This window comes from Ursus arctos, chromosome Y (genome assembly GCF_023065955.2).
Source record: "Ursus arctos isolate Adak ecotype North America chromosome Y, UrsArc2.0, whole genome shotgun sequence".
NCBI classification, from domain to species: domain Eukaryota; kingdom Metazoa; phylum Chordata; class Mammalia; order Carnivora; family Ursidae; genus Ursus; species Ursus arctos.
In genome coordinates, this window is record NC_079874.1 from 24,830,896 (window position 1) to 24,843,420 (window position 12,525).

At 43.8% G+C, this 12,525-nt stretch overlaps 1 long non-coding RNA gene across 1 annotated transcript in view; it reads left to right on the forward strand.

Moving 5' to 3' along the window:
* The window catches only part of LOC113240754 (uncharacterized), a 500,727-nt gene that overhangs the window by 105,967 nt on the left and 382,235 nt on the right, over positions 1–12,525 (forward strand). Inside the window, exon 4 of the long non-coding RNA XR_003311279.4 lies at positions 9,548–9,667. This is a non-coding gene — a long non-coding RNA (uncharacterized LOC113240754). The remainder of the gene's footprint in view (positions 1–9,547; positions 9,668–12,525) is intronic.

The window sequence follows — 12,525 nt, forward strand, 5'->3', positions numbered from 1 at the left end:
CTCCACATGGTTTGCTTCGGGGTATGGGTTTTGGTCTGAAAATCTGTTGAGTGCAGAAAGTGCCTTTCTTCCTTTTTTTCCCACCTGCGCTGGCCTGGACTCAGCTGCATGGTCTGCATGTCAGAGACTGGTTCAGTTTTCTGTTTCACTGCTGTGTTAGAAAACGTTATGTTGGTTGTTAACGAAACTACATTGTCTTTCAGAACCTCGTTTCAAAGCCTTGCTGTTCAGGTGAGCATCTGGGGGGATTCACACAGCAAACTATCTGGTGGCAGGGAGTGAGGAGGAAATTGAGAAAAAACTCCAAATATGCTGTACAGAATGGTGGGTACATGGTGAGGAAACCACTCACTTAAATTTTGGGCAGTGTACATGCTTCAGTTGTCTGGGTACAGAGATCCCTCACTGCTTTGAGAGTCAGAAGGGGCAGCAAGCGAACCGGCCAACCAAACAGAGCCAGAGTACAAACGAGGGCACGTTGATTGGCCCATTCCCTTGTGGAGAGGGTGCACCTCACTCCTCTCCATAATGCACAGGCATTGTGAACATTTCAGGCCTGTCAGCACGTTTAAGCTAGAACCACCCGGGGTGCTCCAGTTCCAGATCATTCAGGGTGAGTGGAAGAAACACATTCTAGTCATTTCAGCATTTCATTAAGCTGGGATCAACACACCCAAGAGGAGTGAGGCTGATGAAGTTGTCTGTGGGCAGTTTTTGAAGAGAACTCCTTCTCAGTGCTCTCTCGCTTCAGAGGGTGACATATTAAATGTGCTTGTGCAATATTATCGAGTTATTAATATGTTTGTGAAGTTTCCGATACTCTAGAGCAGCACTCCTGCTAGTGAGTCAGGGAGGAAGGAGACCACACTTTATTTGACAAGAAACACAGCAAACCTGTGCATATGGAAAAGGTCTGGAATAAAATATTTAAAAAGGTCAGTAGTAATTAGGTTTAAATGATGGAGCTGTGGCTTCATTTTGGTTTGTGTTTCCTCCAGATTTTCTTTAATAAATAAGACATATATATATTTTTAAAAGATTTTATTTATTTATTTGACAGAGATAGAGACAGCCAGTGAGAGAGGGAACACAAGCAGGGGGAGTGGGAGAGGAAGAAGCAGGCTCATAGAGGAGGAGCCTGATGTGGGGCTCGATCCCAGAACGCTGGGATCACGCCCTGAGCCGAAGGCAGACGCTTAACCGCTGTGCCACCCAGGCGCCCCCAATAAATAAGACATATTTTAAAGGAAAAGCTTTGAAAAATGTACTGTTTTGTGGAAACTATTTTGAAACTTTTATCACATTTCCCAAATATTTTAACTTTAAATACTGGTGCAGTTGATTATCCTGAATTTAAAGATAGGTGCTTACTTCCTCTAGGTAATAAATATGCTATTCTCATCCCCTCGAAAAGACAGAAGAAAAGTATCACTCACGGTGGACGAGCAATTAGGCACTTCTAGTCTCAAATATTTTTTTATTTATTTTTATCTTTTTATTGATTGATTTATTTTTTTAAAAGATTTTATTTATTTATGTGACAGACAGCCAGCGAGAGAGGGAACACAGCAGGGGAGTGGGAGAGGAAGAAGCAGGCTCCCAGCGGAGGAGCCCGATGTGGGACTCGATCCCGGAACGCCGGGATCACGCTCTGAGCCGAAGGCAGATGCTTAACGACTGCGCTACCCAGGCGCCCCTTTATTGATTTATTTTTTAAAAAAGATTTTATGCATTTGACAGAGAGAGAGCCAGAGAGCATAAGCAGGGGGAGCAGCAGAGGGAGAGGGAGAAGCAGACTCCCTGCTGAGCAGGGAGCCCAATGCGGGGCTTGATCCCAGGTCCCTGAGATCATGACCTGAGCCGAAGGCAGACGCTTCACCGACTGAGCCACCCAGGTGCCCTCAAATGTTTTTAAAAATAATACATCCACTGCAAATGGATCAGGAACCGTTTAACATATGTATGTTAAAAAAAAAATCCAGTTTATAAACAGCACTTTATCAAAAGAGAATTCCGATTTTCTGTTCCTCTATTGGTAGACTTGGCTTCCTCCAGTGAGCCCTACTCTAGGTGTGGGCCAGGTGCAGTCTGAGGGGGCAGCTCCTGGCGTCTCATTAGCAGTGTAGACACTCAGGCCCCACCCAGACCTGCAGATTCAGAAGCTGCATCTTCGGGGTACCCTGAGGGGATTGGTATGTCCCTGAAACGGGAAACTGCTCTGATGAGCCGTGAACATAGTAGAACATCCATGAGTGAAATCTGGGTTTACATTGAGGAAGTGATTGTTCGTCATGTGTCCAGAATGCCTTTGGTTATTGTGTGTTAGCTACAGTAGTCCCGCCACCTCCCATCCTTTATTTTTAGGTGTCTGTTTTTCATGACACTGACCTTTATGATAGGGCAGGCCAGTTTTTTTATGTGAGGGGTTCTTAACCAGGTAAAAGGTGTGAGGGACAGAGACAGATGTTCCCCCTCCTCCTAGCCCCAGGGGAGGTATGGCAATGTCTGGAGACATTTTTGGTTGTCATATGTTGGTGGGGGTGGGGGGGTGTGGTAGTGGCATCTAGTGGGTAGAGGCCTTGGATACTGCTCCACATTGTACAGTACGCGGGACAAGTCTCCTTCCTCTGCACATGTTTTCTGTAAGTCCCTCCATACAGTCTTGTTTGTACTATTTCTCTGCACTGTCTTCAGTCAGAAGGTCATTGCTGACTCCACCACTGTCCAAATGATCAGATTCCTTTGTTCACATACTAACCACTCGAAGCCTGCTGTTTTGCATTAATTTACCCCTCCTACCTTTATACCATAGAGACACGCCCCTCCTGTCCCATCATATCAGAGGTCCATGATGTCCTCATTGCACTATCATTACTGATGTGGCCTTGTTCACTTGCTAAGGACAGTACTTGCCAGCCTTCTGCACTGCGCAGTTGCAGTGTCTTCCCTTCCAGACTCTGTGCTTTGGATTTGAGTCACTGTGCCCAGTGTGACCATTAATTTCAATGTCTTTTTTGGCTCCAAGGTCAGTCTGGGTTAGCACCTATAAATTACAGTCTGGGTTCACAGTCCTTGAAGCTCATAGCCACCACTTAAAAAAAAAAAAAAGATTTAATTATTTATTTATTAAAGATTTTATTTATTTGAGAGAGAGCAAGACAGCACAAGCTGAGCAGAGGGGAAGGGAGAAAGGAGGCAGACTTACAGCTGGGCAGGGAGCCTGACACAGGGCTCAATCCCAGGACTCCGGGATCATGACCTGAGCTGAAGGCAGATGCTTAACTGACTGAGCCACCCACGCAACCCCAAAAGATTTATTTACTTATTTTAGAGAGAGAGAGTGAGTGTGGGGGAGGGGAAGAGGGAGAAACTCTCAAGTGGACTTTGCGCCGAGCTCGGGGCCCGATTTGGGGCTTGATCCCAGGATTCCGAGATCATGACCTCAGCCAAAATCAAGAATCAGAGGCTCAACCGACTGAGCCACCCAAGCGCCCCTCATAGCCACCACTTTAGGAAACAGAATTCATAAAAGAAAAGAGGCATTTGAGATAGCAAAGGAGTTTTCTTTAATAAGTATGGATATTGTTGAGATTTGCTTTGGGTTGGAGTTAAATTTTTTTTTTTTTTTTTTTTAGAGAAGAGAGCAGGAAGGCTGGGGAAGAGCAGAGGGAGAGGGAGAGAGAGAGAGAGAATCTTAAGCAGGTTCAGTGTGGAGCCCAAGCTGGTGCTCGATCTTACAACCCCAAGACCACAACGTGAGCCACAATCAAGAGTTGGATGCGTAACCAGCTGAGCCACCCAGGGGCCTCTGGAGTTAAATTCCTCTGTGTGTTAAGTTATGGCACAGTAGAGGAACATGCGGATAAGTGTTTGTTGTCTGCCTGTGTGTAGCATTCGAGGCAATTCTCTGCATCATTTAATCCACACTATAAGATATTGTTCCCATTTTGCACATAAGAAAACTGAGGCCTGCAGAAATTAAGCAATTTCTTGTTCACACCTGTGAACAATTGAAGTGGGCTTTATAAATAGATCGCTCAACTCCAAAAGCCCTGTTTCCCTCTGTTATGCAAACTTCCTGGGGAAAAGGAAGGTGAATAGAATAGGATGTTTTAAAAGTCTTCTTTAATTCTCCTCAAATGCGTTTAACATCGGATAATAATTGGCATTCCAGGCAAACCAGCTTTCACATGACTCCTCCATTCTTGCCCTCCAGCCTTTCCACATGCTAGCTCCCCTGTGTTTGGAATGTGGTTTAACATTTTTTTTTTTTTTTTAACAGAACAGATTCTTTCTTGTAAAACACTGCTCAAGATCCCTCCTACATCTAATCTTCTTAGATAAGTTCCACCTGACCCCAAACCTGGTCCAGTCTCTCCCACAATGGCCAAAGCTTAATTGGGTCTTAGGGTTAGGCACTCATCCTATACACAAACACATGCCCACGTCTGTGAGTTGTGTGTGTAGGTGTGTGCGCCCCATGGGTACTTTTAGAGGCTTCCTTTGTGCAGAACACTCAGTTAAGTTTTGGGAGAATGTGGATTAGAAAAGGCTCAGTCTCTACCCTCAGGGAATTCCTAATATCTGGAAGGCAAAAGGGAAAGCACGCAAATAGATGACAAATACTAAAACAGAGGTAAAAAGCAGAGTGCAAAAGGAAGCGGGGGTGAAGGTTGGCTTCTTGGAAGAAGTGAGGTCTGAGGCTTTCTGTGAAGGCTGAGAAGGATTTGCCAATTTGGAGAGGTCTAAAGGCAACATGGAAGGCCAATGTAGAAATAACACGGTGGCAGGCAGAGGTGCAAACTGCAAGAGCTGAAGGAGCAATAATGGTCAGATGGCCTTGGAGACCAAGGGTTGTGTGTGTATGTTGGGGGAGGATTGCACAAGAAAAATGGTGGTGACATGGTTGGGCCACGTGGAAGAAGGCTAGGAATTCCATGCAGTATGCAGTTTTATTCTACAGGCAATGGAAGTCTGTTGCTGATTTTTGAGGACTGGGAACCCCAATTTTGAAGATCTCCTTGGCAGTGATGTGATGGATACAGTGGGTGGGGAGGAGCTGGGTGTATTTTCATGGTGCCTGTTATGTCCTTTATTTACACTTTTCTTCCATTTATGATGACGCTCCTGAGGGCTGGGATTCCAATTCCCATGTCCTTTGCTGGCAGCACCTGTCTTCTACCACCTGGAGTTCATGTCCCACTGCCCTGCAGAGAACGATTGCTCTGTACCTCTTTACATCTGACAGTTGTCCGAGGCTGGCACTGCAAAGCTTCATGACTCGTGCAGCCAATTTAAAAGTGTTCCACGAAGGAAATGAACCATGCAAAGTGTTACAGACCAGGTTTGCCAGGTAACTTTTTTGGCTTGTGTGCTGAGAACTACATCGTGATTTTGACCTCTACTAGCCCCCAAATAATTGTCTTCAGTAGTCCTAGCAAAGGACTAACGGTGCTGATCTCTGGGGTAGGATGCCTTCATACATGCCACACGTTGTTCCATTTAGGTACACCTGGAATGGCTGTTGAAACTCCAGTTATTGTACCTGTGAAAAGGCTTTGTCTCAGTCTGACCTTCCAGCAACTACAAGAGAGAGCCAAAAAAAAAAAAAAAAAAAAAAATCCTCCCCCTCTACAGACCTGGTTAATTACATCTCTGCACCACCAAAATCGATGATATTTTAAGAAGTAAAACCGCACTCAGAAGCAGAGCAAGTGTACCGTTAGCATTTGTAGAAGTTGCCACAGCAACATGAATTGGAGTGCTTCCCCCCACTTCCTAGCCTCCCCTAAAATCTGCTTTAACAAATTGTCCTAGAAAAATACTGAGCTGGGAAATGGTATCTTTTGCTCACTAAGAATGTCATTATCTTTGATCAGTGTGAGTGGAGCCCCAAAATGAGATGCAAAGAGCATCACTTTTAGGAAATAATATTGCAGAATGAATAAAAATGATCAAAGTGGAGTTCTCAACCAGCCAAACAGGATTCCGAAGCCAAAAATACCCTCCCCCATTCCTTGCTTATGGGGGAAGAAATGTAACCAAGGCCTGGCTGGCCCTGGGAATGTATTTCCTAGAGACCATGGTACCCAAGTCAAGAGTCGTTGAGTGCCATGCCTGTTTCTTACTGACTTTGATGCTGATGTGGAAAAACAAGGTAGGAAGACCGATCATTTGTTGCTATGTCCTTTACCAGAGTCTTTGCAGAGCTTCTGCATCTCATCAAACAAGACTGTTTCCAGAAAAGGCAAACCAGGTCAGACAACATGGCTGGCTGAACAAAAGGCCAGATACCCAAGGAGCAGTCAATGAGTCACCCTCTTACACTGGGGCACGCTGATGAATGGAAAGTGTCAGAAGTCTGGTGCTGGAAGCCACTTGAGAGAATCGCAGCTCCATCTCTCTATTCCAAGAGAGAGGCACTCAATACTGGCACAGTGTTTAGTGAGTTGAATTGAATTTGGATCTCATCTGACTTCATTGGTCCCCTGCAGACAGAGATGCAGTCTATGCAGGAAGGAATTTTTGGGTTCCTGGAATCTGAGAACTGGAGAGAACCTTAAAATTTATCTTGACTGAGACCTTCGTTCTCTTGATGAGTAACAAACTCAAGAGAAGTTGAGCATTTGACTAGATCATCCAACGTATTGCCCACGATGGAAACCTGACCGCTAGCTAGGTTTTGCATTACACCATGTGAAGGAGGTGTTCAGGCCTTCTGCAAACAACGTTTTTGGGTTTGTTGCCTCCAATCTCAGGAAATTTGTGTTCTGAGATTCTTCATATGGTGACCCACACTCATTCATTTTTGTGTCTGCATTGGAGACAAGTAGCACAAAGTGTCATAAACTGTCCTTTATAACCTTTTTCTTGCCTCCCAAGTGATAGTGAAAGTACCAGTAGTTACTACTGACCTATTACAAACTCACCCCTTTTACAAGGAGTCATAGTGAATCTCCTGGTGTTGCCCGTGGCCGTGAAATTCATTCCAGGCTGCCATTCACATCATTCCAAGACGTTTTCCATCATTCTGGTTTAGGTGTATGGATGCCTTTACAGGTGAGAATATGACTCTTGGAGAATGACAAAGAGATTGTTCACCTTCCTTTCACGCCCTTGGCCTGGTGGACCTGAGCTCATTTGCATGCCTGATTTAGCTTTTACTGCCATCTGCTGGAACCCCCTTAAATGCACCTCCGACACACCCCTGCCCTTATTTAGAGTTGACCTTCAATGAGCTGCAGTCCTCCTCCTACCTGGAGGTCAGAAGGTAAGGAGAGATGTGGTTGCATGCATCCAGTTGGGCCCCAGCATCCTCACCAAGCTTCCACTTCTCCTCTAGTCCTCAGGGCATCCCTCTTGCAAGTATACATCTCAGTGTCTTTTAAAAATGCTCCTCATGTCTTAGACCCTTTCTGACTCATGAGTTCACTTTAGAGTGGTGATTTTTGTCCTTTGGGCTTTTGATTTTAGACATTAATATTGGAGATGTACAAAGCAATACCAGGGTTTGCCACCACATGGCCAAAGAGAAGACAGTTGGGAAGGGACACCATACTCGTGGTGAAGAGTGTTGCCTTGTGATTTTCCATTGGTATGGGAAGAAGGAATTAGTTCTGATGTACAAATAGAGGCATGATGGTGGCCATATTTGGCAGCCACTTTTTGTGAGCAGAACCATAATTTGATAAGTTTAACACTCATGATGGCTTTTATAGAAAAGGGGCACATGTAAAATTAACTTTCGATTTTTTATTTTGGATAAATTAAGAATGTTTGGATCTTTTAAATTACAAAACAGTTAACTGTTCAATGAAGGACATTAAAAAAATAAAGACAAAAGGAGGAAAATGAAAACAAAAATCTTATCACCTTGAGATAATGACTGATAACATTATGCTTGTAATTTTTGAACGTGATATATACATATATTTTATATAATTATAAATTCTACTTAGTTCGTTCATCACTGTTTCCTCAGCATTTTCCTGTGTAATCATATATTCTTCAAAAATATGGTAATTAATGGTGATGTACGATTCCACTTTAAGGATGTACCATGTTTTAATTAATTACTGTTCTGTTACTTGCCATTTAGGTGATTTCTAATTTTCGTAAATGCATCTTAAGAACTTTAAAAGAACGCTTAATTTGTTAAGTGACTATTTAAGCAAAACTTGGGGATTGTCCTTTTAACTTATGACACAATTCCAATTTCACAAATCACTGCTAGAGACTGACAGTTTGACACATATGATCAACATGGGCGTCTGGGATTGGTGTAGTTCTAATTCCAGCAAATATCAGGCTGGAGGGATGGCTTGAGTAGGCTTACAGTGTCCCTGAATACTGGCTTATTTGTGCACAGCACAGGCAAAGAAGCAAAGTGGGCTATGGTTCTGTGTGCTTGAATCCTTCCAAACAAACCATGTGGATGCAGGCTCTTTCTGATCTTGAAAGACCCTGATCGTCTAAGTCTGTGAATCTCACTGAGTGGGGGGAGGGTTGGGTCAGATGACTTTGCCTCCTCCCTTACCCCCCTACCCACAGAGACATTCAACTATGTCTGGGGATTTTTGGATGTCACAACTGGGGTGGGGGGGGGGTTGCCACTGGCCTCTAGTGGGTAGACACCGGGGATGTTGCTGAAGGCTACAATGTGCAGACAGCAGCCCCCACAGCAAAGAATATCTGCCCCAAATGTCAGTAGTACAGATCGACTCGTTTGTTGAATGCAAATGTTTCCAGGGAATGCTTTCTCCATTCACAGGTCTAAATCTTGGTTTTCTTTTCTTTATATCATTTCCTTTCTTACAGCATCAGGAAAGTAATGCTTGTTGTGTCGATGTTGTAATTATCATATTATAAGTAGTCCTCAACTTTCATAGATTTGATATTCCTAAACATCATGTATTTTTGCTAATTATACTTTGACATTCTGGAACTGTCTTTTAGATACTGCATTTTGTTTACATCAGCCGAGGAAGGGATGTCTCTAGTTAAAACAGAGAGGTACCCGTTGCTGCTGTTGGTTCCTTTTCAGCACATCGGCTCTCTTGGCATAGAAGTGTGTTTCGGTGTGTTTGCTTTCCTGTTTTATTGCATTCTTCTGTTTTTCTCTGTAAATGGAAATGGAAAAGAAAAAAGGAAGTTGTAGTACTATGGCAAGAGGCATAGGGTTCGTGAACATGATACATAAACATCAACATTGCAACGAAAATGAGAGTAATTAGGCATGTCAGAATGAGCTAATGTTTAACCCCAATCAGATGCTCATCAGCCTTAGGCTGGTGGAATATATGGTCAGTTATGAAAGAAAATCAATTTAGTGAACACATACAACATACTGAAAATATGTTGCTGAAGATTGTGTTATAAGGATAAAGTTTAACAGTACATTATAAGTTCACCTCTGAAGAATAGAGGCTGTCTTGTATGTACATTATAAGTTCACCTCTGAAGAATAGAGGCTGTCTTGTATATGCTGTGTAGGACTGTTGTTCACTTGTTCACTTTTGGCATATTGACCTTTGGTATGCATTTCCAGGACTGTGTCGTGTATGAAAATGGAAGTCTTTACCTCCGTCCTTGGCTAGAGGCCATCTACAGTATGTGAAGCAAGCAAGAAAGATGAAGAAATACGGTATTTCTGCTTTGATTCCCAAAGGTAATTGCTTTTTTTAAAACTTTTTTAAAGGTGTCTGCCTTTATTTCAAATATTAATGGCCATTAAGTGGAACTATCTTTTTCATCTTCCCAGTGGAAATGAATTGCATGAGGTTCATTTCATAACACACGAAGTACTTCCATCTTCCAGTTACTTGAAGTCTAGACGTTATTTAAACACATGTTTAACCTTGAGGATAAAATTATGAAGAGATCCCAAATTCAAGGGTGTAGCTTCCTGGCCATGGGTACAAATACACATTTGATTATTTTTTTTCCTCTACTCCATTTTCCTCAGTTTTCATGTTTTTTTTTTTTTTTTTTTTTTGAATTAAAAAAAATGTTTCTTTAAAGAGTTTCATTAAAGAGTTGCCTTAAATCCTTTTGGGAATAAGGGTGAGAGTGGGGTAGGGAAGGAGCAGCTGGCTTTGGACTCTTGTAGTCAAGGCTGTGGATTATGGAATCAGATCAAACTGAGTATTCATTTGGATTTTGTAATTTACCAGCAGTCCATGTGGCCTGGGGCAGACTGTTTAATTTTTTTGTGCATTAATTTTCTCGACTGAAACATGGAAATCGTGGTAGGCTGTAAGTTGTAGGGTCGCTAGAGGGATCCGTGAGACAGTTCACTGGGTGTGCTTTGCGTGCTGTGTGGCTTAATAAATGGGGACTGTCGTGATTATTGCCCTTCCCCATCCGCCTCCCTGCCTCCTCAGGTAAACTTGTTCTGAGTTGCTGCCTTTCTGCCCAGGACATGCATTCCTTTCCTCTTGTACCTGAAAAAATGGGCGTGTGTGAGTGCTTGCTGACTTCTCACAGGTGCCTGGAGATATTCTACGCACTTTGCCTGAGAAAGTTCCTAGAGGCATTCAAAAGAACTTCTCAGGATATTGTCCCTGCTGGCTCTGCCCAGGAGAACACAGTACGGATGCAAAGGGCAGGGCACCGACTGACTCTTCACTCATTTGTGCCATCTTTGCAGGAAGTGTGGGAATTGCCTCCCATCGCTGCTTCTCTCTCGTTACGAAGACATCTATCAGTGGTTGATTTGTGGCAGTTTTGATGGTAACAGATTTCACCAAGTATACAGATTTGCTCCTTGGAGATTACAACGCTAGTAAATTAGTCATAAGGATTTATATTACATGATAAAAGAGCTCTTTGCTTTCCTCAGTCCTTCACGTTATTCCTTGTGAAACAAAACAGCTTGCCTCCTTAACCTCCCAAGCTCCCAGACACGACTCTACAGGGTGATAATCATGAGCTGCTCATGAGGGGTGTTGGACATGGTGTTTCCTAGGCCTTGTTTTCCCTACATGTGTCTTTCTCGTGTGTCTTTAGTTTCAGTGGAACAGTAGAGATAATACTAAAATGCCTGGACAGTCCAGTTTAGAGCTAGGCAGATTGTCTTTCCGTATTTTGTGCATTCGACTGTGCTCTACAGGCTTTCCCCCGTTCCTCCCCAAAAAGTCAAGCCCATGTTAGAGACGTGTTTTGGTATTGGGCAGAGCAAGCTGCAGCACCCCTGAGATCCAAGACTAGTGTTTTTACTGGAAAAGATGCAGCACCTTTAGGACCAATAGACATAGACAAAGTCATTACAGCTTGTGTTTCTGAGTAGGAATTGCTCAGGATTAAAGGATTCCCACCCCCAGGACTTCAGGGGAACAGGAATTCATTTACATCTTGCCCTCATCTATTCGCACTATCTTTAGATTAGACTTTGGACAATTTTTTGCCCTTTAAAAGAATCTATACGTTAAAAAAAGGTAGGAAATCTTTGCTTAATTTTCTCAGTTGATGTATGAGGGCGGCAGAAAACTGAGCTGGAGGGTGACAAGTTCTATTTTAAGTGAAACAGGACAGTCCTCCGCAGTGATAACCCATTCACTCACCTCCACGCCTGCTGCGATGTGCTGTACGCCCTCAGCATCACCTCCGCTGGGAGGCTGGACTCGTCGCTTTGCATCGTTGCACGTTGTGAGGGTTTTGTCTTGGCAGTTGATCCCAGCTATATTTTGTGGGGCCGTGTTGAGAAGAAACCAGAAAGTCAAACAAGCTCTGTGGGCAGAGTCCATGGCAGTTAATCAGCCAGCTGTGTGGCTCAAAACCCAGATCTATGGTCTGGATCAATTTCGAGGGGGTGGAAGGTGTTTTACTCCATTCAGGCTGCTGTAATAGAATATTCTAGACTGTGTGGCTTATAAGCAACAGACACTTATTTCCCACCGTTCTGGAGACTGGAAGTCCAAGATCAAGGTGCCAGGAGATTCTGTGTTTGGAGAGGTCCTACTTCCTGCTTCACAGACAGTTGTCTCCTTGCGGCGTCCTCCCAAAGGCCCAACCTCCTAATACCCTCACATTGTGGATTAAGCTTCAGCATGGGAATTTGAGGGCATATGCACATTTAGTCTATACTGGGGGAGAGGGGGTGGTAGTGCAGAGGGGAGGTTGCCCCTTTACCTCTCTGTGTTGCAGTTTTCCCATCTGTACGATGAGAGATACTTGGAACCTCTTCCAGCTATAACATTTTGGTATTCTGGAAGGCTAGAAGGGATCCCAGGAATTCTTTAGGGGAATGTGTGGTCAGGGTCTTCCTCTAGCTCAGTGATTCTCAGGGTGCGTTCTCTTGGGAACACCATGTAAGTAGCAGCTGGGGGACTTGTCAGAAATGCAAGTTCTCGGTCCCCAGACCTACTCACTCGCACTTCTCAGCAGTCTGTGTTCTGACAAGCCCTCCAGATGGTTCCCTTGCATGCTCAGATTTGAGAATAACTTCTGTAGAGAAGCACTTGTCTAACCTGGCTGTATCTGGAGAGCCTCCAAGAATACTGATACCTCGAGATATTCTCATTCAGT